The 23,233-nt window shown below is 44.6% G+C and overlaps 1 protein-coding gene across 10 annotated transcripts in view; it reads left to right on the plus strand.

The window, feature by feature from the left end:
• The window catches only part of LOC147366544 (uncharacterized), a 204,795-nt gene that overhangs the window by 18,790 nt on the left and 162,772 nt on the right, over positions 1 to 23,233 (plus strand). The gene's annotated exons all lie outside the window — the stretch shown is intronic.

The raw sequence follows: 23,233 nt of genomic DNA on the forward strand, positions 1-23,233 counted from the left end.
AGCCAAGATTGATGCCAGACAGAAGGATTCTGGGAGGTGGTCGGACATGTGGCGTCTCCTTCTGACCTTTCTGGAACTCTTCCAGTTGGTGGTGGCATATTAGTTCCGAGTTCCTTACCAGGACCTCCTGTTGTAAAACAACTCATGCATATGGTTACTATGGTGCCTGGCCAGGGTGGGCAATTTCAGTCAGTGTGCTTCCCCTAACAAGTCCTGCTGGGCTTGTGCCAAGTGTGCACCGAGGGGTGATGTCCATGGGCTGGTCCGCACAGGCTGGCAGGTGGGGTCCATCCTTCTCTGTGCCATGGATGGAGTCCTGTTTCCCCCAGAGTTTCCCACGTGGGAGCCTAATTCCCAACGGGCTGGTCTTAGGAAGGGTGGATGGGTGTTGAGGGTGAGCTCTCCTTCTGGACTGGCACTCCTGTGAGCAGAGTCAGAGAGGGCCCTCCTCACATGGGGACACAGCAGAGGCAGCTGTGCAGGCTGGGAACACTGCCCCCAGCCCTGCCAGAAGCTGACCCGTGGACTCCCAACCTCCAGAGTGTGACAGTAATGTCTGCTGTTTAAGCTCCCAGCCCAGGGAATTGTGACAGCAGCTTAGGCTGACTAAGATGCCATGTTTCCAGGGGAGGTTTGTCTAGAACATGGTCTTTCCATCAGCTCACAGCAGGGCTACTGGGAGGCCAGCTATGGGGGTGGCAGCATTCGGGTCGCCCTTAGCACAGATACTGCTGTGGGGTTGTTTGTACTTGATGTTTATGGGCCTGTGACTCCAGTGCAGGGGCCTTAGATCCAACTTTTCAACTGGTTCTGGATTTTGCTCATTTTGAGACACTTTGTTAGTCACTCAGTCATGCCCAACTCTGTGTCTTCCCATTGACTAGCCTGCCAGTCTGCTCTGTCCATGGGATTCTTCAGGCAAGAATACTGGAGTGGGTAGCTTTTCCCTTCTCCAAGGGATCTTCCTGACTCAGGGATTGAACCCAGGTCTCCTGCATTGGCAGTTGGGTTCTTTACCGTCTGAACTACCAGGGAAGCCTTTATGATAATTCAAAAGCTCTCTTACAGAAGAGGTGTATAATGTATTTGTTCACACTGAAACTCTTGGATTCTGAGTTTTTGTTTTAAAATTTTCTGGCAAAATCATTTGTTAAAATTATTAAATTAAAAAAAAACCTTAAAATTTGTTAAAATTATAAAAATTAAAAAAGAAAAATTTCCAGGTTATTCCCATCTGTGAGCTCATCCAACCCCTCGACTGTTTCATTGGTCTCCACCGGCAGCCAGGCTAGGTTTTAAGACAGCAAAAGAGGCTTACCCAGAGTCTTTGAATTGATCTAGCCTCTGCACAGTCACCCCCTCCCCCACCCACCATCTGCAGTTCTAATGGCTGACCCCTTCTGCTTACTTCTGCTGGGTCTCACTGTGTGTATTTACACATAACCAAATATATTGAGATAAAGGTAGTGAAATTTAGGTGATGAGTGTTAGTAGTTTGCTAGGGTTGTGGTAACAAAGTTTCACAAACTGAGTTTCACAAAGGGAAACTTATCTCTTAGTTCTGGAGGCTAGAAACCCAAGATCAAGGCGTCAGTCAGCAGGACCATTGTCCCTCCGGGAAGGGGTCCGTCAGGACTTCAGTGTATGAATTTGGGGGGACACAATTCCACACATAACTGTGATTGGCATGAAGACAGTCTGCTTATGGAGGCTTAGAACCAGTGGGGTCCTGGGAGATTATTGGATGCAACCTTAAAATTTGGACATGAGCTCAGTGGGCAGTAAAGACCTTATTATATTCAAAATTAAATCAGGTGATTTGTCATTGTTTAGTCATGCCTGGCTCTTTGTGACCCCATGGACTGTAGCCCGCCAGGCTCCTCTGTCCATGAGATTTCCCAGGCAAAATTATGGAGTGGGTTGCCATGTCCTCCTCCAAGGGATCTTTCTGACCCAGGAATCGAACCCGTGTCTCTTATATCTTCTGCATTGGCAGGTGGGTTCTTTACCTTCTGAGCCACCAGGGAACTCCTTAATCAGCTAAACCATCCTCCAAATGCTCCAAAATAATGAATGCTCCCTGCTGTCTGCCCATGTCTCTTCTCCAGCCCCAGTGGGCATTCTTTCTCTGACTGCCCATCCTCCTGGTTCCAGCCCACCTCCACTGCCCCAGGAAACATTCCACCCAACCCTGCACCACCAGCCTTGTAGTAACTAGGTCCCTTCTGTCTCCTGATTTTTATTCACTGAAATTTTCAATGTACACACCACTTTATGTTTTAATCATGTTGTGCATTTTTAGGCTTTGTGCATTTGTCCATGGAAAAGTTTCTGGTTCTGTTATTAAAAGGAACTCTGATACTTAGGCACGTGAAATTTTTCTGAAATATAGTTTTTTTCCATTTTTTTTTTTTTTTTTAGCTGTATCAAGTAGCATGTGGGATCTTAGTGCCGGGACCAGGGATCAAACCCAAGCTCCCTGCATTGGAAGCACAGGGTCCCAACCACTGGACAGCCAGGGAAGTCCCCTGAAATACAAGTGTTAGTCACCTGGATTTTGAAGAGTGGATGTGTGTGGCTGGGCTGTGGAGTGGATAGTAATGAGTGTCTGGCTGGCCATTCCTCACCCATACGTGAAACATGCTGCTCATTTGCACTTTGACAATGGCAGGCCTTTTGTTGGGACTGTATGTGCCATCACATATTTAGGAACTTTAGGGAGTCCTCAGGGGCAGACTCTGTTGGTCTTATCTCTATAACAAGGCTGTGTGCTCCTCAAAGGCATAAGCCTTCTCTTTCCTGCTTGGTGATGACTTCCTGCTGGGGCAGGGCTGTGCTTGGGGACCTGTCACCGTAGCTAGGGAAGCCAGAGGTCGTCTTAATGTAAGTAAGGTCAATGGGGGAAAAGGTGTTGTCTCACTGGACTAGACCCAGCCAATATTTTGAGAGTAAATGTATTTACCATGATTATCCTATGGGGTTTGCCATTTGAATTTTGAATACAATGTGAAATATACTTTTAAATATTGTAAAAATTACAGCCACATTAATCTTTCTGAAAAGTTAAAGGTAAGTTTTATTATTTCTCTACAATGAATGAAAATGCACATCTTTAAAAAAATTAAATGAGACACAGGAGTATGCAGCATACAATTACTGACATGCCTTACACAGGAAGACAAAATAGATTAAATGTCTTAATGGGAAAATCAATGTTTAAATATATTACTTCCCCCACTATGACTTATAATGGCCTAGATGTTAATGCTTTATGTGAAATGTGCAGAATTGTCTTGATTAATTCTCTTAATACCTACTACATATATTATCTTGTATTCTTGCAGTTAATGGAATGAACAAATTTAAAAACATTACTCACGAAACTCCAGGCAACATTATGATTAAATAACGTTACATTCATAATTCCTGCTAAATATGAGACACATTTGGATTTTTGACTCAGAATCAAAAATTTACTGTAATCTGGCTTCAAGCTTTTGAAGAAATCATGAGGCAAGCCTGCCACCTGCTGGCCAAGACTTGTTACTTCAGTCTACATTTCAAATAATCTGGGCATTTTTGATTACAGCAAAAGAATGTAATACAACTTGAAGCAATCCTACATGTGGACTTTTGAGATTTCCCAAGCTGTCATGAATTACTGAAGCTTGAACATCCCAACAATTTTCATTCCCACAAGCCTTTCATGTTTATTCTTCCTTCTTGATGACCACTGATGATAAATCTAGGGCTACATTTCTGAGCCTTTGATACAGAGTCCAAGTACAATTCGGGCTTCTTTCTCTTGAGCAGTTATGTGCCAAGAACCTAACTGTAAGTGCTCCCACCGTCCTGCAGGATTGCACTCCTCTGCCTCTTCTTTCCTGACCACACCGCACACACACACTGGCGGAGTCACCATGTCCCCGTCATGGAGGACCCCAGGGGGGCTGCACCCCCAGAGCCACCTGGGAAACCCCCGTTCCATTAACAGAAGACCCTTGTGGCTCTGTTTTGAAAAATCTGGACACCAGCCTTTCCTAACTATCTGGCTGCCCTCTTCTGGGTCCGAGTCACTGTCCTCCCAAGTCTGAGTTAGTGCAGTAGCCCTTCGACAGGCCTCCCTACCTCTCCTGTTCCCCTCAATTCAGCAGCCAGAGCCGCCCACTCAAGCTGGAGGCCTCCTCTTTTTCATGGTCAACATCCCACCATGGTTCCCCCGCTTGCAGGGTAAAAGCCAGAGTCCTCACCGGGGCAACAAGATGCCACCCCACCCTCCTTTCCCAGTGGGTCCCTCTTGTTTGCTCTGTTGCAGTCACCCTGGTCCTTTGGCTGTCCCCTGAATGAAAAGGCTCAAATCTGAGGTCTTACTCCTCCACTAGATACCCGTTTGGGTCCAGTCTAGCGTCCTGAATTCACCCTGCACCATGCTCCCTGCCTGCATCTCAGCCCTCTCTGCCAGGCAGCACCCACACGGCCCTTTGTCCCGTCTAAGATGCTATATGATATACTTGTGTATTGTGCTTATTACTTATGGTCAGCCTCCTCGGTGAAAAGGTAAGCTCTGTGATAACAAGGATCGTCATTCACTGATGGGTCACAAACACTTAGAACTGTGCCCACAAATATAGGCATTCAGAAATACTAAATATGTGGATATATCCCTTTGTTAAGCAAAAAAAAAAAAGAAGAAACCAACCCAAAACAGCAACAAAATATCAGGTTTATATTGTAAAACAAACTGCTTTATCAAAACTCTTTTGCATAGTATTTCCTGAATATTTTCCCATGTCAATAGACATGCACCTCATTTTTTTCTAACTACATTGAATGCCACTGTATGGTAATTGACTTTGTGTTAGTCGCTCAGTCATGTCTGACTTTTTGTGACCCCATGGACAGTAGCCCGCCAGGCTCCTCCATCCATGGGGTTCTCCAGGCAAGAACACTGGTGTGGGTTGCCATTCCCTTCTCCAGGGGATCTTCCATACCCAAGGATCGAACCCAGGTCTGCTGCATTGCAGGCAGATTCTTTACCATCTGAGCCACAATTAGTTTACTGTTTAATTAATTAATTTGTTTTAATGGTAACCTTTTAAAACTAGCTTTGTTGAGATGTAATTCATACAACACAAACTTCCCCATTTAAAGTGTATGATCCAAGGGACTTCCCTGGCCATCCAGTGGTTAAAGTGTCCCAAATAAAGTGCAGAACCCAAGGGCAGGAATCACTTAATGAAGACCTGCCCCCCGGCCAGGCGCTGAGGATGAGCCCTGAGGATGCGGCCAGGAGCGTGGCTTGGCTCCTGTCCTCAGGGCCTGGGAGGAGAACGCTGATTAACAGCAGCAGGGAGAATTACTGACCATGGGAAGAGCTGCAAGGAAAAGTGGTGCTGCCTGATGGCGGCCCTGTCCTGGCCAGTGCAGGGTGATGGCGATCTGGGCCTCCCCTCCACGAGCATGGGGCCGCAGGACCCGAGTCCTCAGCATGAGCCGGGGTGGGCGGTGGGCCGGGGGGCACTGGAAGGAAGTTGCTGTGGTCGGCCGCCTGGGCCGCTTCTTTCTTAAGGTGCTGTGATGAAGGGCCTTCAACTGTCTCCATCCGTGAACTCGGAGCTTCAGGTGCTCCGACAAGACGTATGCAGGTCTGGCCTTCCTGCCTTTGTTCTTCCTCTGCTTTCTGAAAATTTTAAGAAGAATTGCTGGAAGGGTGTCTAGGGAATCCTTGGTGTCCCTGTGGCTTCGTTGTCTCCGTCCTGGGACTGTTCACAGGCAGTTCGAGGCACCTGGGGAGAAGCCCCAAGGCAGGTCTTTGCAGGTGGAGGCTGTCCCGGGGGCAGCCTCAACCTGGACTCTCAGTCAGGCTCCAGCGTTCCTGAATTTTAGCCAGACTTGTTTTTATTTTCTCCTGGTTTCTTCCTTGAATGTAAAATCACTAAGAGCCCCGTGAAGTTCTCATCTGAAGTGCTTTTTCAATGACTCTAATAAACATATGACTGTAGTGTCTGGGCAAGCCAGCTTGTAAATACTCAATGTTACTGGAATTATGACTGTATTACGAGCTAGTACTTAAAATTTCAGTGTCAGTTATAAATTTCAAGATTTAAAAAGGACATGAAACATTTACGAGAAGTATGAAATAAAGAAAACCACCCCCCCCAAAAAAAAACCATGAAAGCAGGAATACAAAAGAAAAGCAAATGAGCCAAACCAAGCTAGTAAGTGAGAAAATGAGTTACATATTCAGAGCAGATGAGAGCAGGAACCGTGCAATACTTGCTTCACCCTCAATTCATTGTTGTTCAGTTACTCAGTTGTGTCCGACTCTTTGTGACCGCACACCAGGCTTCCCTGTCCTTCACTGTCTCCTGGAGTTTGCTCAAACTCATGTCCATTGAGTCAGTGATGCCATCCAACCATTTCATCCCCTGTCGTCCCCTTCTCCTCCTGCCTTCAATCTTTCCCAGCATCAGGTCTTTTCCAACGAGTCAACTCTTCAAATCAGGTGGCCAGAGTATTGGACCTTCAGCTTCGGCATCAATCCTTCCAATGAATATTCAGGGTTAATTTCCTTTAGGATTGACTGGTTTGATCTCCTTAAGTAGCCTTTTAAAATTTCATTTGTATTGAAAGGTCGTTTTGCTTCTTTTCCTCAAGTATCTGCCCTTTATTCAGATTTCGCTTTAGAGGCTGCGTTGTAAGAGTTTGTCCTGATCCCCTAGTTGAGATGGAATGTCCCATCTGCAGGCTCCTCGGGGCTCCCCCAGTGCTTCTCCTGCTCCATGGTGACCCATTTTCTGGGTCAGGATGGCCTTCGAGAGCCAAGTCAGTTCCGCCATTCTCCTGCTTAGAACCCTGCAGTGGCTCCCACGTTCTTGGGCTAATTCCAGATCTTGCATGGCCTGTAAGGCCTTACCTGGTCGAGCACCCCTCCACCTGCTCTCTGTCTCGTATCACTTTTCTTATGAGCTGAGTTGGGGTGGGGTATTCATATGTTGATATTCTAACCCCCGCCTGTATTTGGTTGGAAAGCCTCTAAAGAGGTGATTAATTTAAACTGAGGTCATTAGGGTGGGTCCTGGTCCCTTAGGACACCTGTGACCATGGTCCTTATAGGGAGAGGTGAGGACACAATCATGCACAGAGGGATGACCACTTGAACGCAAAGGGAGAGGCAGCCATCCAACCATAAGCCAAAGGGGGAGGCCTCAGAAGAAACGGCCCTGCCTGCCCTGGATCTCAGACTTCCGGTCTGCAGACTGTGGGCAAATACATTTCTGTTGCTGAAGCCAGCGCTCTGCAGGGCTTTCCCCACCTCCACTGACCCTGCAGCCTCTCTGAGCTCTTCACAGTTACTTCTCAGGCCCCTGGGCTCCACGGCCACGTTTGTGGTGTCTGCAGTCTGCCCTCTGCCAGCCTCACCTGCCCTCTCCAGCCCCCACTACAGGAGCACCCCAGCTTTACATCACCCTTTATCTTGAATTGCTTTCTTTGTTGTGCTTAGCACTGCATAAAACACTAATAAATGTCTTTACTCTCCATCTTCCTCTGCCAACTCTTCTTTGCCCCAAATGTAAGGATCTCTCTGTTTTGTTCATTGCTTTAGGTTGAGTGCTTAGAGTAGTAGGTGTAAGGTGAGTTCAGAGAAAAAGAGAGTGAGCCAAGCAGTCAGGCAAGAAAAGGGAATTTATTAGAGGGGAAACGAGAGGATGACTGGCCCTTGAGAAGAACCCGTGTCCTCCCTTTCTGACCCGGTCTTTTTTATACCCTGCCAATGAAAAATTCTCTGAAGGGATGGTTAATTTTTAGCCTGTAGCTGAGTCCTGCGGTCATGTAGCCAGAAGTCTGGAATCCGGAGGTCTCGTAGCCTTGAAAAGGTAAGTGCCAGTGGGAAAACAGAATGTCCTTTGGATAACTTGGTCAGTCTCAAGGGTCACTGTGGCTTTATTCTTTGTTTCTGAGGTCAACATAATGAGCCATTTCAGCCATGGGCCCCCATGTAGACCCTATCAGTAGGCACTCAATAAATATTTACTGCCTGAATGAATAAAAGGAGTAAGTGAAATGTTAAATTGGGGAGCGTCGAAGTAAGGTAACTCTAAAGGCACACCAGTCAATGGGTATGTTTTGCCATCTGAGCCACCAAGGAAGCCCCAGTACATACATTAAAACATAATATTCCCTTAGTTAGTGTGGGGTTTCAGAAAAAGGAGTTAAGGTCCATGACTTCAGGAATCTTGATACACATTACCAGTTAAAATGAGATATTTAGTCAATATTTGATTTTCATGGAGATTAGATTCTCCAAAATTTTTAATGAAACCTACTTTTGTTAAAGTCAGTAATTGCTACCGACTGATGGTTTAACTGGACTTCTCTGTTGGCTCAGATGGTGAAGAATCTGCCTGCAATGCAGGAGATCTGGGTTCAATCCCTGGGTTGGGAAATCCCCTGGCTAAAGGCATGGCAACCCACTTCAGTATTCTTGCCTGGAGAACCCGATGGACAGGGGAGCCTGGCGAGCTACACTTCATTTGGAAAGGAATTTGAAGATACACCATGCTGTAGAAGTATTGTAGGAAAGCATGAAAGGTTTAAGGAAGTGTGGCGGGAGTGTGGAATTCCTTAAGTGGACAAGTCAATACTTGAATTTAAATGAGAAGAAAACCATGCAGAGTGACAACTGTTGACTTCAGGTCAATTTGAATCAGTCCTGTTAATTCCCACCAGGACCTAACAGCTCTGGCTCTTTAGGTGGCTGTGGACCAGGGTGGTGACCCCGGGGCTGCCATGGAAGGTCCGGGCACCAACAGCAGGAAATCCACACAGACCACAGGTGCGACCGTGCATTTGGTTTTCCCTCTGGTAGTGGTTACCCCACTCCAGTACTCTTGTCTGGAAAATCCCATGGACGAAGGAGCCTGGTGGGCTGCAGTCTATGGGGTTGCTAGGAGTCGGACATGACTGAGCGACTTCACTTTCACTTTTCACTTTCATGCATTGGAGAAGGAAATGGCAACCCACTCCAGTGTTCTTGCCTGGAGAATCCCAGGGACGGGGAAGCCTGGTGGGCTGCCGTCTACGGGGTCGCACAGGGTCGGCCACGACTGAAGCGACTTAGCAGCAGCAGCAGCGGCAGTGGTCGCCCCCACGTGCTGGCTCCATAGGTGCTTTGTACCACTGCCTTTCAGAACGTCTGTGTATTTGAGTGAGAAAAGTGTGATTGGCTTGCTTAGGGTATGAAAAAGTAAATTCATTATTTCAGCTCTTAAAGAACCATGTTAGAGAAGGTTTTGTGAATAAAGAAAAAAAGTGACCCCACTGTTACCCTCCGCCCCTCACCCCCTCCTTTTTTTGGTAAATGTCTTAGCTTTTACACAGTTGTAATTCAAATTATCTAATCTGGGTGGGGAGACCCTTAGGTAACAGATCCTGAGAGAGTAATTTCCTAGGCAGGTTGATAAGAAGTCTAGGGGTCCCCAAGGAGACAGGGGTCTGGAATTCTCAAGGAGGAAGAAAGGACAAACTTTTTCCCTCTACATCCTTAGGATTATGTATCCTGCCTGAGGACAGTCTCTGGATTAAACCTGGCTAATCATGTTATCTTAAAATGTAAATTATGGGAGTAGGTCTGGTCTTTACAAGGATTATACAACAATAATGTATCCTGCCTGAAGGCAGTCTCTGGACTAAACCTTCTAGCTAATCCTGTTATCTTAAAATGTAAATTATGGGAGTAGGTCTGATGAGATCTTTACAACCTCCAGACATTCTTTGGATTCTTTGGAGAGTATGTAATTCCATTGCTAACACTAGCAAGGGGGTACTCTTTTTACCCGCTCTGATGTCTATGTAAGAAGCTTTCTCTATCTCCTTTATACTTTAGTAAAACTTTATTACACAAAAGCTCTGAGCGATCAAGCCTAGTCTCTGGCCCCGGATTGAATTCTTCTCCTCCGGAGGCCAAGGATCCCAGAGTCTTTGTGTAATTCAGCAACAAACTTTCATCTTGGGGGCTCAACTGGGATTCTTCAGGACAAGGTAAGGATGCTTGGAGCTCTAGTTCTTCGTTCTCCTAGCGAACATGTTTTCTGCTGCACTTTACTAACTCTACAGTGTGCTTGCGTGGATGAATGAAACACCCTGTGTGAAGCAAGTGAGGAGCCCTGCTCTGTGGTTCCGTGGTGACCTCGTACAGCTTATGGCAGAAACCTGTCGGGGTTTATACTGACCTGCCATTGCCAAGAGGCACCCAACGTGTCTGACTGTTTGCGACCCCATAAACTGCAGCCTGCCAGGCTCCTCTGTCCATGGGGATTCTCCAGGCAAGAATACTAAAGTGGGTTGCTCTGCCCTCCTCCAGGGGATCTTCCCAACCAGGGATCTAACCCAGCTCTCCCACACTGCAGGTGGATTCTTTATTGACGGAGCCAACAGGGAAGCCCAAGAATTCTTGAGCGCGTAGTCTATCCCTTCTCCAGGGGATGTTCCTGACCCAGAAATTGAATTGGGGTCTCGTACATTGCAGGTGGATTCTTTACGAGCTGAGCTACCAGGGAAGCCCAGATTTAAGTATCAGTTCAATTCGGTTCAGTCGCTCAGTCGTGTCTGACTCTTTGTGACCCCATGAATCACAGCACGCCAGGCCTCCCTGTCCATCACCAACTCCCAGAGTTTACTCAGACTCACATCCATTGAGTCGGTGATGCCGTCTAGCTATCTCATCCTCTATAGTCCCCTTCTCCTCCTGCCCCCAATCCCTCCCAGCATCAGGGTCTTTTCCAATGAGTCAACTCTTTGCATGAGGTGGCCAAAGTGTTGGAGCTTCAGCTTTAGCATCAGTCCTTCCAATGAACACCCAGGACTGATCTCCTTCAGAATGGACTGGTTGGATCTCCTTGAAGTCCACGGGACTCTTGAGTCTTCTCCAGCACCACAGTTCAAAAGCATCAGTTCTTCAGCGCTCTGCTTTCTTCACAGTCCAACTCTCACATCCATACATGACCACTGGAAAAACCATAGCTTTGACTAGACGGACCTTTGTTGGCAAAATCATGCCTCTGCTTTTCAGTTGGTCATAACTTTCCTTCCAAGGAGTCTTTTAATTTCATGGCTAGGTATACATTTCTCAAAGAAGTCATGCAGATGGCCAACAGGCACATGGAAGGGTGCTCAACATCACAATTATCAGAGAAATGCAAATGAAAACTGCAGTGACAGCCACACCTGTCAGAATGGCTATGGTTGAAAAATCTACAAATAACAAATACTGGAAAGGGTAGGGAGAAAGGGAACCCTCCTATACTGTTGGTGAGCAAGTAAATTGGTGTTGCCACTCTGAAGAACAATGTGGAGGTTCCTTAAAAAACTGAAAACATGAGTATCATATGGTCCAGCAATCTCATTCCTAGACATATATCTGAAGAAAAGCATAATTTGAAAAGATACAGGCATTTAATGTTCTTTGTAGCACTATTTACAATAGGAAGACATGGAAGCAACCTAAAAGTCTATCGATAGATGAATTGATATAGGTGTGGTGCATGGGTGCGTGCTCAGTTGCTTCAGTCGTGTCCGACTCTCTGCGACCCTGTGGATTATAGCCTGCCAACCTCCTCTCTCCATGGGGATTCTCCATGCAAGAATACTGGAGTGGGTTGCCATCCTTCCTCCAGGGAATCTTCCCAACCCAGGGATCGAACCCGTGTCTCTTACATCTCCTGCATTGGCAGCCAGGTTCTTTACTGCTAGTACTACCTACATATGTGGTACACAGACACAGACACACACACACACACACACACACATACACACAGAGGAATATTACTGAGTCACGAAAAAGAATGAAATAATGCCATTTTTAGCAACATTCATGGACCTACAGTTTATCATATGAAGTAAGTCAGATGATGAAAGACAAATATCATGATATCACTTATACATGGAATCTAAAAAATGATACAAAGGAACGTATTTGCAAAGGAAATAGATATCACAGACATACAAAACAAACTTATGAGTACTAAAGGGAAAGAGGAGGGGAGAAATAAATTAGGAGTTTGGGATTAAAATATACATACTACTATATATAAAATAGATAACCCACAAAAGCTTATAGCACAGGGAAATGTATTGACCCTCTTGTAATGACCTATAATGGAAAATAATCAGAAAGTCTGTGACCCCATGGACTGCAGCCTCCCAGACTCTTCCCTCGATGGGATTTTCCAGGCAAGAGTACTGGAATGGGTTGCCATTTCCTTCTCCAGGGGATCTTCCCGACTCAGGGAATGAATCTGGGTCTCCCTCATTGCAGGTGGATGCTTTACCCTCTAAGCCACCAGGGAAGCCCTGTATAACTCAATTGCTTTGCTGTATATCTGAAACTAAGACAACATTGAAAATAGACTATATTTCAATAAAAATTTAAAAATAACAATAATTGAGTGAAAAAAATTTTTACAACGGATAAGCAAACACTTTTCTTAGCAGTCAAATGTAAAATTGTTCACTAAATGAGAGTTATCCAGACTGCACTTATGGTGAACTGAAAAGGTCTTAGACTTGAAAATCAGATGCTATATGAAAGTGAAAGTGTTAGTTGCTCAGTCTTTACTCATATTAAACTTGTCTTAAGCCTGGGGTTAGGATTAGATTGTATAATTTGTTGTTGTTGTGCTCAGTTGTGTCCGACTCTTTGTGACTCCCTGGACTGTAGCCCATCGGGCTCCTCTGCAAGAATACTGGAGTAGATTGCCATTCCCTTCTCCAGGGGATTTCCCAGATCCAGGAATCAAACCTGGATCTCCTGCATTGCAGGCAGATTCTTTACCGTCTGAGCCACCAAACATGAATGAAAGAAGTCAATACTGGATCATGAAATAAACAATATGGACATCAGCATGTTCCCTCACAGCCTGGCATTGTTCTCTGGACATGTGAAAATGTGTGTGCACGTGAGCAATTTGCACAGACACAAGTCTTATATTTATAGGCATTGTGTAATCTTATGCCTAAGAAGTTTAGGAAAATAATTAACACTCAGTATCCACTAACTAAGAAAAGGCAATTATTTTAACTTAGCTTTTAAAATTATGACCAAATACATAAATAATAAAAAGTTGCCATTTTAAGGTGAGGGATTCAGTGGTATTAACTACAGTCACATGTGTACATCCATCGTTACTATTATTTTCCAAAATCTTTCATCACTACAAACAGACCCCTTGTACCCATTAAGCATGAACCCCTCATTTCCAACTCCCCCCCGCCCCGGTTCCTGTAACCTCTGATCAACTCTCAGTCTCTATGAATTTGCCTATTTCAGATATTGCATCTAGTGGAATCACACAATGTTTGTCCTTTAGTGTCTCGCTTCTTTCATTTGGCATCACGTTTTCAAGGTTTATCTGTGTTGTAGGAGGTACCAGAACTCCCTTCCTTTTTCTGGCTGAATAATCTTCCACTGTGTGGATAGACCACATTAATCCATCCACTGACGTACACTTGGAAACACCCATATTTTGGCTATTATATTGCTGCTATGAACATTTACATTTCTGTTTGACCCCCAGTTTTTCAGTCTTTTTTGGTATGTACTAGGAGCAAAATGTTGAGGCACTGATAAACTGTTTTTTACAGGGGGCTACACCATTTTGCATTTTAACCAGCAATGTACATTTTCACCAGCAATTTCTATGACTTGCTATGTTCCATTAAAAAATATAATAGACATCCTGGTTGGTGTGAAGTAGTATCTCATTGTGGTTTTGACTTTCATTCCTCTAAGGACTAGTGATACTGAGTATTTTTCATGTACTTATTGGCCATTTATGTATCTTCCTTGGAGAAATGTCTGTTCAAGTCCTTTGTCTAGTTTTAAATTACTTTTGTTGTCTTTTGCTATTCAGTTGTAGGAGGTCTTTATAGACTCTGGATATTGAACTCTTATCATATATATGATTTGCAGGTGTTTTCCCCTACTCTCTAGGCTGTCTTTTCACTGTTTTCATGATGTCCTTTGATTCGGAAAAGATTTTAATTTTTGATGAAGTCCAATTCATCTGTATTTATGTTGTTGTTGCTTGTATTTTTGTTGTTATGTCTTAGTGCCAAATCCAAAGTCAAGAAGATTTGCCATTATGTTTTCCTCTAAGAATTTATAGTCTTAGCTCTTATATTTAAGTGTTTGATCCATTTTGAGTTACATTTTTATACAGGGTGAGGTAAAGGTCTGATTTCTTTCTTTTGTACATGGAAATCCAGTTATTCCTGCACAATTCATTGAAGAGATTATTTTTTTTCCTATTGAGTGGTGCCCGTGTCAAAATCAATTGGCCACAGCTGTATGGTTTATTTCTGGATTCTCAGTTCTATTTCATTGGAATATCTGTCTATCCTTATGCCAGAACCACCTGATTTGGATTAGTATAGCTTTGCAGTTGATTTGAAATTGGGAACCGTGGAGTCCACTAACTTTGCTCTTTTTCAGGAATGTTTTGGCTATTTAGACATCTTCCAATCCCAAATGAATTTGAAGATTGGCTTTTCTATTTTGCAAGAAAAGCCATTGGACTTTTGATAGGGACTGTGTGGAAGGTGTGTTTCACTTTGGTAGTATTGACCTCTGAACAGTATTAAGTCTTCCTATCTGGGAGAAGGTGATGGCTTTCTGTTTACGGGAGTCTTCTCTAATCTCTTTCATCGATGTTTTATAGTTGTTAATGTGGACGTCTTTCACTTATTTTGTTAGATTTATTTCCAGATATTTTATTCTTTTGGGTGCTATTATAAATGGAATTGTTTTCTTAATTTCCTTTTCAGTTTGTTCATTAGAAAAGCAATGTTTATAAATAATTTTACCTCTACCTAGGAGTGTTGAGGAAATACGCCTTTCATCAAGACAAGGTAATTGCTTTATACATATTCAGTTTTACAAAGCCAATATTAAATTAGAAAAAAGATAATCCATGAACTTAAGATCAGTGAAGCACGAGAACCGCGTCGTTAAGTCGCCTAGTCTAAGCTGGAATTACTTGCTAGCACTTGTGTGAGGTGGCCGTGAGTCACTTTGCGCGCCTGCAGTGATGGGCCTGCTCTCCTCCTCAGAGAGCAGGTAAGGCTGTGCTCAGAAAGTTACACTGACATGAACTGGCTTCCCTGTACTTTTCGCCCTTTGGTTCCAGTTCCGTCAACCTAAGGACGTGCACAGACAAATCTAACTCCTCTGTGACACGGCTAACTTTAATGTAGTTGAGGACAATTGTCACGTCTCGATGGAGTCTTCTCTTTCTGGGAAATAGAGTAGTTCCTAAAACCATTCATCGTGTGTTTCCAGTTCGTTGTTTACTCTGGTTGCTTCTCTCTGACTGTGCTCCAGTCTGTGTTTATATCGACCCAAAAGCATTGTGCCCCAGACAGTGCTCTGTTCTGGCCAGGGCCCACAGACCAGGTGATCCGCCTCCTTATTCTGGATATTGGGATCTGTTAGTTAACACTGGATATCAAAGTACTAGACTTAACATATTAGTTTTCAGTTATATTGACATATGCTTATACTTTGACTTGTGGGAATACAGATGGTAATAAAAAACGTCTTTGTCAATTGTCACATTTCAAGTGAAATAATAAGAAATCTGGACATGATTTTGTACAATCCAATGTTAGCACCTCTACATTTAGACTGTCAAGGACATATATAAATAGAGGGTATATACATTTGACATATTTTGCACATGTTAAAGATTCTGTTACAGAAGAAATATGCTATTTTATTTTTCAGTGGAAAGATAATTCTAAAGTTGTGGTGTTTTCTCCTTATTTATTATAAGAGAAGAGAGTAGCCTTTTGTAGGAATTTGTACTCACGGCATGAATTGTTCCTGAATAAGTAGGTTCATTTACAAGGATATTATCTCCAGGATTAACGATCATTTCAAACATCTAACAAAAGAAGCACAGGTTAGCTTGTATGATTTCCAGCCATAGAAACCCCCACGACATTTTTTTTTTTTTAATTTTGAGCTCACTAGTGTTCTAGAGTAGGCATTGGCAGGTTTTCTGTAAATACTACATGGGGCGTGTTCTGTGGCCCTGGTGTCAGCGTTGCCACTGCTCATCTCTGTCTCTGTGGTGAGAACGCGGCCATAGGCCACGTGTAAGCCGATGGTGTGGCTGAGTTCCAGTAAAGCTCTACTCACAGGATCAGACAAGGGCTGGTTTTGCTCTCAAGCCACAGTTTGCCAACCTGTGTTGAAAAACAAAACATAACTGATTTGGCTCCTACAATTCATTTCTTCCTTATTTGTAAACATTTTAAATATTTGCTAGAAACCACATCTGTGTAAACGATGGAGATAAAGTGGTGGGAACAACTGTATAGTTTTTACCCTTATGGCAGTGCTCGGCCACCATGATGACTAAGTTTGCAGAAGTCCCAGAAACATGGGCTTCCCAGGTGGCACTAGTGGTAAAGAACACACCCGCCAATGCAGGAGACACAGGAGATGCTGGTTTGATACCTGGGTGGGGAAGATCCCCTGGTGGAGGGCATGGCAACCCATGCCCAGGAATACTCCAGTATTCTTGCCTGGAGAATCCCATGGACAGAGGAGCCTGGCAGGCTACGTCCTTGGGTTGGCAAAGAGTTGGACACAATTGAAGCAACTTAGCGCTCATAGAACCGTCCTTTCCTACCCTGGGATGTTTCATAGTCCCCAGGCCAAGAGTCTCCTCTGTATCATTTTAACAACCCAGAGCTCTTGATAAACAGCAGGGCCATTATCCATTGAGACAGAAGATCTGACTTTAGTTTCCTGATATGGTCTCAGATCTTCCATTTACCATTCCTCATGAGCTTTTGGCATTTTAAGACAAAAACTGTGTCCTTCTCTGAAGAGTTTCTAACTGAGTCAGGATTTACAGGACCTCCTTTGTTGTTGTCATTGTGTAGTCACTAAGCCGTATCTGAGTCTTCTGTGACTCCGTGGACTGTAGCCCGCCAGGCTCATCTGCCCGTGGGATTTTCTAGGCGAGGTTGCCATTTCCTCCTCCAGGGGATCTTCCAGACCCAAGGATCAAACCTGAATCTGTTTAACTGGCAGGCAGGTTCTTTACCACTGAGCCACCTGGGAAGCACACAGGACCTTTAAGGGCCAAACAAGTCACTAGGGTGGCTTGTGTATTATCCAGGAATCAGGTGAAAAACCTCATCACAGACATTTCCCATGTTGATGAGGGACATGAGAAAGTCCAATATCCTAAATGAGGAGGGAGGGCTGTTTATTATCTGAGACACAGGCATCTAAAATAATATCTATCCTGGAGAACAAAGTGGAAGAAAGATTGAACCGGATTCCCAGGAGATCTTGGTAACAGCATGGCGACAAGCCAGTGAGTTACTGGTACATTTGGCCACCTTTGCTGCCTTTCTTCTTCATATGACCAGTGTTGAGACAGACAAAAAAGAAACTTTCTTGTGCATCTTTCTGGGGAGAAAAAAAGGCTCGCAGTATACCTTCTTAAGAAAAGAATTTCACTGAAAAGAACTTTTTCTCCTACTATTCTGGGGCATCACAAATGTTTGTATTCAAGAAAAAGACTCAAACAGCAGCTAATCCTTTTATTTTTTGCTTGTTAAGTCCAAAAAGAGGGGAAAAATGTGAAGTCTTATTACTTTAATATATTATTCTTAATAATAATTTAATTAAAATTCATTGAAACTGACCAGATTATGTCTTTCATATTTACATAAAAAAGGAGCAAGAAAGCTACTCTTGTTTGATATAAACAAGAGTCAGACTTTAATCTAGAGGTAAAGACTGAATTAGAGTCTTATCCAGGACTAATTATTCAAGAAAAAGAAAAGAAAAAGATATATGAAACTGAGAACTATATACGCAGTCTCTTTATCAGGGGAACCCCCAGTGGTGGTTACCTCGGTGGACTTCCTGGAATCCAGAAGAGAGGCAGAGAGAGAGAGAGAGAGAGAGAGAGAGAGAGAGAAAGAGAGAGAAGACGCTAATGCAGAGGAGAGGTCAGCCACAGACCAGACGTACCCTTAGATCTGGAGAAGCACAGCCAAGAGGGAGACTGGGTACAAGAGGCAGCTGGTACAGACGATGGCAGCAACAGACACACAAAGGGACGAGGCCTCAGCTCAGGAGGGTCAGGATGCACCCTCGAGGAATTAAACAGTCGTACAGACATAACCACGGCCTAACTCAACGTGGCCTGAATCTCTGAGCCACATGAAAGTGATCCTTGCTCACTAAGCTGCAGGGAATCTTGTCCGAAGGACTCAGAGCTCTGGGCTCTCTGTTTAAGAGAAACCAGGTTGGTTTCCCGGTCTTCAAGTTCTACTTATGATTCTAGTGAAGACCTGGTGTCCCACAAAACAAGCTGCTCTGTGGTTAAGGGAGAGATGGCTGTATGGGTGCACATGTTAGATTCTTGCCATGGGTGCCCTTCCCCTCCAGTCTTACCTTACAGAGACCTTCTTGGCTGCCACATGTGACACGTATGTCCATCTGTCCTTGGCTGGGTGCATAATGGATGATGGGTGGATTATGCAATTTTCTTGTAACTGTTTTAACCAGGATAACAGTTCTGGGTATCTAAAGCAAAAAATGCATTTTGAAATTGACATTAGTGAAAATCATAATAGTAGTAGATAGCAACTATATGGTAGCTTCATGGTGGTGGTGGTTTTCTTGCTAAGTTGTGTCTGACTCTTGTGACTCCATGGACTGTAGCCTGTCAGGCTCCTCTGTCCATGGGATTTCACAGGTGAGAATACTGGAGTGGGTTGCCATTTCCTTCTTCAGGTGGCTTCATACCAGGGACTTTATACATTCAGTTTAAAAATCCTTAAATGCTTTTTGCTGATATTAATATCTTACTTAAAATATAAGGCAACAAAGTTATAGATTAAGAAAATCCACATAAAGTTCATCAGCTGGTGGTTTAATGAGCTGAGACTTGAATCTACTGCTTTCTTATTCCAAAGCCTGTACTTTTTCTTTTACATCAGAGAATTCACTGTGTATATGATTTTTTGTTTTTCTTAGGGAGATTTTTGTAGGATACCTAGAAGTTTGGGTTCAGTAAGTTGTTTGCATCACAGAAAGAAAAGCCTAGGTATTCATTATGTACAATACTATTGTTATGCCCCCAATGTGTATTAATCCTTCAATCACAGAGGAAATAAACTCTGATAAAGTATAGTTAATAGACATTCTGTAAGTTACCCTTCATCACTGGAAGAAGACCAGCTAAAGAAAGCTGTATAATATTTGTTCTGTTTCCTTTATGAAATTAAACACATCTGAATTGTTGGGAAATGTGTTTCCATAGCTGCCTGTTAGAATAGAAATATAATTAGTGAAAAATTCCCAAGGCCCTAAAGTGTTTTCTGGGTCATCTTTTTCCTCCTCTCTTCTCCCCTGCTTCTTCTCCTAGTTTATCTTCTTTCTTTCTTTCCAGTCTCAGATCAAATGGTACCTGCTTTTGAAAACTTCTCCTTCTCCAGGTGACTACTTTTAAGGTTGAAAAGCAGGCACTGAGGAGTGTTAAGCAGTCAGTATCATTCCTGCTGTTAATTTCTCTTGAACAACTCTTCCCCAAACCTTCCTAACTGTTGAATATCCAGTTAAAAAAGACACAGTCATTTATCAGCTGGCTGCAGACTACTGCTCATGAAAATGAACCAACTAAGTTAAATTATCTACTGATCAGATTGAGGGCAGGAAGAGAAGATGGCGACAGAGGATCAGATGGCTGGAGAGCATCACTGACTCGGTAGACATGAGTTTGAGCGAACTGTGGGAGGTAGTGAAGGAGAGGGAAGCCAGGCGTGCTGCAGACCATGGGGTCGTAAAGAGTCGGCATGTCTTAGCGGCTGAACTACTGATCAGTACCCAGCACTCTGAGAATACTGCAGTGCTCTCTTCATCATCTGTTCATTAAATTGGAAGGGTTTTCCGTTTTCTATGGTGATGACCACAGTCTTGAAAGGGAATGTGCTGCGGTTTGGTGCCCCAGTTGCCAAGCAGAGGACAGATTTTGGTGCCTTGCCCAGTTTCTCACTTTCAACAAAGGGAAGAGAGTAAGAAACATGTGTTTTGTAAACCGAGAGTGTATGTTGCATTAAAGGCAATAAAACTTTACAGTGTAACGATGTCTGGTGATAGAATGTTAGTCTGAAAGAAACATAAGATGACTTTGTACGGACCTCACTAGTGGAGGAAGTGAGGAATCAACACGTGCCACTGAGAAGGCGGACTGATCACCCAGACAAAGCAGAGGCCACGGTGACAGAAAACCCTCCTCCACTCGGCCCCTCCCTGCCTGCCAGGCTCCCTGCAGCCCCTTCTGTCCTGTGTACCCGCCCTCCCCGCTCTGCACACGCCTGCAGGCTGTGCTGAACCCTGACTCCTGTGCCAGAAGAGCCCCCTGGACTCTAACCATGACCGTGACCTGGCCTCTCTCTGTTGCTGATTTACTGCCCTTGTGCCAGTTCCAACTGAGTTCTCTGAGAGCGAGGGCAGTGCCTGTCCCAAGTCTTCTCAGAGCCGGGTTCAGACCTCCTGGAGCAGCTCTGCGGGGACCCCTCCCTCCTAATGGAGAGCTGCACCCCAACTCACCAATGACTCGAAGGGCAAAAGACTTTCTGGCTGCGCTTCTAGCCATGATGAGCCGTGTGTAATTCATTATCGAATCTAAGCACCAAGCCCCTCCTTTGGTAGTTGAAGACTAGGAAAGCTAAGGATCCACCTCAATCGTTCCTCCTAAACCTTGCCCTGAAAAGGTCACCTCCTCTGTCCCCTGAGTCTGAGTCTGGTGCTTGGAGCAGGAGAGGCCGGAGAAGCCCTGGCTACAGGTGTTGCTTGAACTTGGTTAGGAACCGGCTGCGGCGGATGGCAGGACTGGCAAAGTCCATGGCAGTGGCAATATACGTACCCCTTCCTGCCCCGTGGCCTTTGGTACCTCCCTTCGTCATGCCCATCCTCTGGCCACCGCCCCCGGCCTTGCCTCCATCCTGGTCTAGGTCCTGACTGCTCCTCCAGCCTGGTCATCGGTCTTGGCACAGGCAGTGTGGGAACCTGGCCCTCCAGCATTGCAGCCCTAACCAGGGTTAAAAATCCAGTCAGATTCCTGACTCTGCAGCTGGAGTTGCAGAAGAAAGTGGCAGATTGACTGGGGAGCCACCTGGATCCAGGCGAGAGGCTAGTGGAGGGCTCTTAGTCTGCCCTGCTCAGGTCCTGGAGGAAGGCCACCTGCCTGGCTTCACACCGTGACCAAATCAGATGCAAAGTTCTCCTTTCAGCAGTGCAGACTGTAGACCCTCTCCTGGCAGGTCACCAAAGTGAACTGACAATTTCCAGAGCCTCTGTCTCCAGGACCTGAGAGTTTTACAGTTTTAAAACCACGTTTTAAACTCTCTGTTTCTGCCGAGTGCATGTCTTTCCCTGGTTGTCGGCCGTGGGTGCTTGTCTCCAGGTGCCCTAGTCTTCTTGATGTGGGGGGTGCTTCTCTTGTAGCAGGGCACAGGCACCCCGGCCTCTGGGCTAGGCAGCTGTGGCCTGGTGGGCTTAGCTTCCCAGGGCAGGTGGGATCTTAGTTCCCTCATCTAACCCAAGCTCACCCAAGCGGCCTTCAGTGGAAGGCCTAGGACCCAGGGAAGTCGCAACCAGAGTATTGTAGAGTGAGGATTCAGTGTTGACGCAAACTTTGCAGGAACCACTCTGAGGGTCTCCTCAGATTTTACTATCTCCTCTTCCCTTGGGTCCTCTGACCATCCATTATAGATTTAGGTTGGAAGTGTAGATCCAAAAAGATTCAGGACTTTGGGGCTAACACCTTGTCCCCCTTTTCTTATAGAATAATCCTCCTCCCCACACCCTCCACCAGTTTTCTCTGTGATTTCTCTTTTCTGAATCATCAAAATGGAATGCACAGGCTTCCATGGGAGCCCTTAATGAGAGATTTGTAAACAGTCCTTTTCTTTTTAAATTCTTAAATGGGTATTAAGTCATTTCTTTTTAACCAAATTCCTAACTGGATTCATTCATTTGGTAAACACTGTTGAGTTCTTCCTGAATGAGTGAGTATTGACCCTCTGCCAAAGGACTTTCTTAGACATAATAGTTTGATCTTGGAGTCCCTTCTGCCCTTATCTAGGTCCTGGCAACAGCAGGATGAGACCAGGAAAATCTTTATGCCCCCAGCTTGCGTGCTCAGTCATGTTTGACTCTAGTGACCCTATTGACTGTAACCTGCCAGGCTCCTCTGTCCGTGGGATTTTCCAGGCAAGAATACTGGAGTGGGTTGCCATTTCCTTCTCCAGGAAATGGCAGATCTTCCTGACCCAGGGATCGAACCTGCATCTCCTGAATCTACTGCCTTGCAGGCAGGTTCTTTACTTGCTAAGCCCCTGGGGAAGCCCCTAGCTTAGGAACACAAGGGAATATATTATTAAAGCTGCTAGAAACCTAAAAGGCAATGATGGCGTTCTGGATTCAGAGACCTCAAGTGGTTTAAATCCCACTTAATGAAGTTATTTAATCTTGCTGTGCATCAGTTTGCTCCCGCTGTGAGCGGGATTAAATCAGAGAATCTCTGAGGCTTATCAGCACAGTGGCCTGATCTTATAAAAGTACTCAGTGACTCTTAGCTGTTATTATGACTAGTAACACTGTCCTTGGAGAAGGAAATGGCAACCCACTCCGACCTGGAGAATCCCAGGGACAGAGGAGCCTTGTGGGCTGCTGTCTATGGGGTCGCACAGAGTCGGACACGACTGAAGCGACTTAGCAGCAGCAGCAGCAACAACAAGGTTCTAAGCAAACCTAAGAACTCAGCCTGCTGATGGCATTGGCTAGAGAAACTATATGGCAACTTTTAAGGAAAATTATGTCCTTTGTTAATTCATATATGCAATTAAGAATCTTTGTGAGGTTACCTATTTAGAAAAGTGTTGCCTCTGAATGTTTCTAGAAATTAGCTCAAGAAGCTCTAACTTTTAAAATTAACTAAGTTATAAGCAATAGTTAATTATGAAATAAAACTGCAGATATTGATGTTACTAGAGATTCAGGATCCTCCCCCCGCCCCCATTAGTGTGATTCCCTTGATACTTAATATAAATCCAAACTTCTTCCCTTTGGCAGCAGGAAAGTGTTTGGTGAAAGGTATTTGGTGTTCTGAGCCAAGAAGAAAACTAGAATTTAGCCTTT

The sequence above is a fragment of the Bos grunniens genome, chromosome 8 (genome assembly GCF_055505025.1).
Source record: "Bos grunniens cultivar Pamir isolate PY7600 chromosome 8, Bosgru_T2T1.0, whole genome shotgun sequence".
Classification (NCBI taxonomy): domain Eukaryota; kingdom Metazoa; phylum Chordata; class Mammalia; order Artiodactyla; family Bovidae; genus Bos; species Bos grunniens.